Source organism: Penaeus vannamei, chromosome 41 (genome assembly GCF_042767895.1).
Source record: "Penaeus vannamei isolate JL-2024 chromosome 41, ASM4276789v1, whole genome shotgun sequence".
NCBI lineage: Eukaryota > Metazoa > Arthropoda > Malacostraca > Decapoda > Penaeidae > Penaeus > Penaeus vannamei.
The window spans coordinates 22,996,254-23,001,253 of NC_091589.1; positions in this window are offsets into that span (position 1 = coordinate 22,996,254).

The following is a 5,000-nucleotide window of genomic DNA, read 5'->3' on the forward strand; positions in this document are numbered from 1 at the left end:
ATGAAATAAATACTAAAATAATAGAAAAAAAGTTAAAAAAAAATTGATATAAAAATAAGTAAATCAGCAAATAATATAATTAAATATTTAATCTATAATAAAAACAGCAAACAACATTATACATAAACAAAATACAAAAACCTAATAAAGGTAACTAATCATAAAAAAACAGAAATACAAAACTCAAAACACAATTTCACACTAAAACACCCGGACCAAAACACGTATAAAACAAGACTTAACCAAGCACATACATTTAACAAAACAAAACAAAACGAAACAAAAAAACACTTTACACTCATCTCAACACTCGCCCCTTTACACCTCAATCCTGCATATCACCAACACCATACATTCATGTTGATAAACGACTAATAAACATGCACAGTTCCTCTACCATGCAGCCAAGCGAAGGGGGGGGGGGGAGTCAACACGCCCACACAGTGCATGGTGTCTCACAGCTGTTTACCTGAGCACGAGTTAACAAAGGGGTTTCGCGGAGGTCAAGGTAAATACATTTCGAGTCTGAATTTCAAAAGGGATTAGGAGGAACAATGGAAAAGAGAGGAAAAGAGAGCTGGACTGGAGGCGGGCCGGTAGACATTTTTTTTTCTCTCGCTCTCTTGATCCTCTCGCTCTCTTTCTCTCTCTCTCTCTGTGTTTCGATATATTGTTGTTGTTGTTTTTCTCTCTGTATTTCTATCTCTTTGTTTTTTTTTCTCTCTCTCTAGATTCTCTCTCTTTCTCTCTGTGTTTCGATCTCTTGTTGTTGTTGTTTTTTTCTCTCTCTCTTTCTCTCTGTTTTGGTCTCTTTTTTCCCCACTCTCTCAAGCAACTCACTCACTCTCTCTCTCTTTTTCTTTGTCTCTGTATCTGTCTCTGTCTGTCTGTCTGTCTGTCTCTCTCTCTCTCTCTCTCTCTCACCTCTGCGTGCATGCCTGCCTGCCTACCTATCCCTCTGTCTATCTGTCTGCCTGTCTGCCTACCTACCTGCCAGCCTACCTGCTTGCCTGCCTCTCTCCCTTTCTTCTTCCACTAACGGTCTGTAAACATATACTATAACGAAATCGAGCAAATTTCCGTGGCCTTTCTTCGTTTCTCTTCCTAGGCCTATATGTATTGCGAGGGCCTATACAGCGGTAGCTATTGTCTCAAGAGGACGTCCTCACACGGCGCTTGGCTATGAAAGCTAATATAGCCTTAAGAGAAGCATTTTTTTAGGAGAACGTAGGCCTAATTGCAACCTATACTACAGAACATTTGTGTTATTTCTTCATAATACAGTATATAAATCATTAAAAAGAAGCATTTTTTTAGGAGAACGTAGGCCTAATTGCAACCTATACTACAGAACATTTGTGTTATTTCTTCATAATATAGTATATAAATCATTAAAGAGAAGCATTTTTAGGAGAACATAGGCCTAATTGCAACCTATACTACAGAACATTTGTGTTATTTCTTCATAATACAGTATATAAACTAAAAAGAAGCATTTTTTAAAGAGAACATAGGCCTAAATACATCCTACAGTAAAGAACATTTGTGTTTATTTCTTCATAACACAGTATATAAATAACTAAAAAGCATCTTTTAAGAGAACATAGGCCTAACTGCATCCTACAGAAAAGAACATTTGTGTTATTTCTTCATAATAAAAATATATAAATCATTACGTACCATAATTTTCCGGTAAAACGACTGATATCGACTCACAATGTATCATCTCTTCAAAGGAAAACTAAAAACTGATGTCGACTTATCAACAATTACATTTACCATAATCATAAAAGGCAGAAACTTCATATACGTCCATAATGTACTATAACCTTAATATACAACAATAGACAATAATAATTGAATTATAATATACAATAATAACAGAATTATAATATACAATAGTAATAGAATTATAATATACAATAGTTATAGAATTATAATATACAATAGTAATAGAATTATAATATACAATAGTAATAGAATTATAATGTACAATAGTAATAGAATTATAATATACAATAGTAATAGAATTATAATATACAATAATTATAGAATTATAATATACAATAGTAATAGAATTATAATATACAATAATAATATAATAATAATGAAATAAACAATAATAATATAATAATAACAAAATATACAATAATAAACTAATAACAAAATATACAATAATAATATATTAATAATATAACATGCAATAATAATATTACTATAATAAACAATAATCCTGAGAAAAGACTGAAGATGAACACTTATAATATACCATAATTTTAGGGGAATATAGACCGATTTCGATCCGTAATGCGCCGCAATCTTTAAGGGGAAACTAAAGAATAAAATAGACTTTATCTATAATCTTATGCACTGTACAAGAGAATTGAAACTGACCAGATTAACATCGACCATGATTTTATGGGGAGATTATCTATTCATTACTATTTTATCTATCTCTTTAGCGTTATTACTATTTTTGTTTGTTATTTCAATTCTGATCTATTTATAACAATTCAATATTTATGCATTAACTTATTAATCTATTGTCATTATTCATTTAAAATCATTTTTGTATATTTATCTATTTATTAATTAATCATTATCATTACTATTATCATTTGCGTTTGTTGTATGTTGGTATTGAGCTATGGAGAGCCTGTTTTTTCTTCTTCTTCTTCTCCTCCTTCTTCTTTATTTTTTGGGGGGTGAGGGGGTAAGGGGGGGGGGGGTATTGGGCCTCCATTACCCAAGACATTTTCAGAATGTTCCTAATTTCGGGTAATTTTTCCCCTTGCTCCCTAGCCTCTGTTTTACATTTTTTTTTTTTTGTCCCTTTTGCCTTTCCTTCTTAGTTTCTCCCTTTATATCCTTCATTTTCTTTCTTCTTTCTTTGTTTCTTTTCTCTTTAACCCTTTTCCCATTTCCATCCGTTTTTTCTTCTTTTTCCTTCTCTCTTTTTTAGTACAGTTTTCTTACTTCTCCACTTTTCCCAAATTCCTTTCCTTTCTATTTTACTTCCTCGGTCCTTCTACCTAGCTCTGTCCCTCCCTCCTTTTCTCCCTTTCTCATTTTTTCCTCCTCCCGATATCCTCATTTCTTACCTCCCTTCTCTTTACTCCTTCCCGTTATCCCTTTCTCTCCCTTCCTATCTTTCTCTTATTCTCACTTATTATCTATCTCCTCCTTTTCTCCCTCTTCCCCTGTCGTTCTCTTTCCCACTCACCCTCCCTCCTTCTCCCTCTCCCTCCCTCCCTCCTTACCTCTCCTTCTCTCCCTCATTTTCCCCACTCTCTTCCTTCCCTACCTCCCACCCTCCTTTCCTCCCTCTCTCCACTCTCCTCCCTTGCTCTCCCTTCCCATTTTCCCTCCTACGCCTCCCTCCCACCCTCTCTCCACTCTCCTCACCTCCCTCCTTCCCCCCCATGCCTCCCACCCTCCCTCCACTCTCCTCCCTCCCTCCCTCCCACCCCCCTCATTTTCCCTCCTACGCCTCCCTTCCACCCTACCTCCACTCTCCTCCTTACCTCCCACCCTCCCTCCACTCTCCTCCCTCCTTCCCCCCATGCCTCCCACCCTCCCTCCCTCCCTTCCACTCTCCCTCCCTCCCTCCCCCCTCGCCCGCATCACCGTGTCATTGTCAATAAAAAATTACCCTATCCAGCGTGTCTCGGAAATGTGGTTCTCTTTTCCATTTTCTAAAATATTATCCGTCGGTGAATCGCAGGGGGGATAAGGGGAGGGGGGAGGGGGGCCACAGGGAGGAGGAAAGGAGAAGAGGTGGTGGAGAGGAAGGGAGGGGGGGATAGATGGATGAATGGGGGATGGGAAGAGGGAAGGGAGGAGGGAGGATAGATAGATGGATGGATGGATGGAGAGGGAAAGGGAGTGGAAGAGGGAGAGAGGGAGGGAGTGGGAGACGGAGAGGAAGAGGGAGAGAGGGAGGGAGAGGGAGACGGAGAGGAGGAGGGAATGAGAAAGAGAGAGAGAGGGAGAGGGGGAAGTTGAGAGGGAGTGGGAGTGGGAGTGGGAGAGGGAGACGGAGACGGAGAGATAGAGGTAGAGGTGTAGAGAGAGAGAGAGAATGAGTAAATAAATAAGAGAGGAATGAGGGAAACAGAGGAAGATTGATATGAATAAAAGAAAATAAGCAGACAACAAGAGAGAAAGAGAAAAATAGAGAGAAAAAAGCACGTAGAGATAATTAAGAAAAAATCAAGAAAGCAAACACACTGATTGTTTGTCTTCTTTTCCTACTTCCTTCTCCTCTTTGTCACATTCCGTTTTTTTTTCTTTCTTTCTTTTTTCTTCTCTCAATCTATCTCTTTCTTTTCATATTTTCTTAGTTTCTTTTCCTTCCTTATTCTCTCCCTCTTCCTTATTCCTTCATTCCTATCCTTTGCCTCTCCTCCCTCTTCCCCGTTCCTCTCCCACTCCCTTTCCCTTATCCTCTTCCTTCTCTCTCCCTCTTCCTCCTCCACTCCTTCTTCCTCTCCCTCACTCTCTCCCTTTCCCTCTTCTCTCCCATTCCTTCTTCGTCTCCCTCACTCTCTCCCTCTCCTATTCCCTATTCCTTCCTTTCTCTCCCTCTTCTTTCCCCCCTCTCACTCTCCTTTTCGTTTCTCTCTCCCTCTCCCTCTTCCTTCCTCTTGTTTTCTCTCTCCCTCTCTCTCTTCACTTCCCTAATTTGAAAAGATAAAAAAAGCTTCTCTTAATCCCTGCTCCAGCGCACAAAAAGGTCAAAGAATAGCTGCTGAATATCATCTTTTTTTCTCTTCTTTTCTTTCTCTTTCCGCAGCAAAATGGCACTCGTTTGGGACACCATGAAAAATAAAATTTTTATGAGAGTCACCCCTCGCGAAAAATAAAGAAAATGGGATCCAAGTGTTAGAAAATGGGGAAGTTACTTGGATTCATTCAGTTCTTTTTTTTATTCGTATTTCTGATTATCAATTGCACTGCCATTCTTGCAAGATTATTATTATTAACAATATTATCATCAT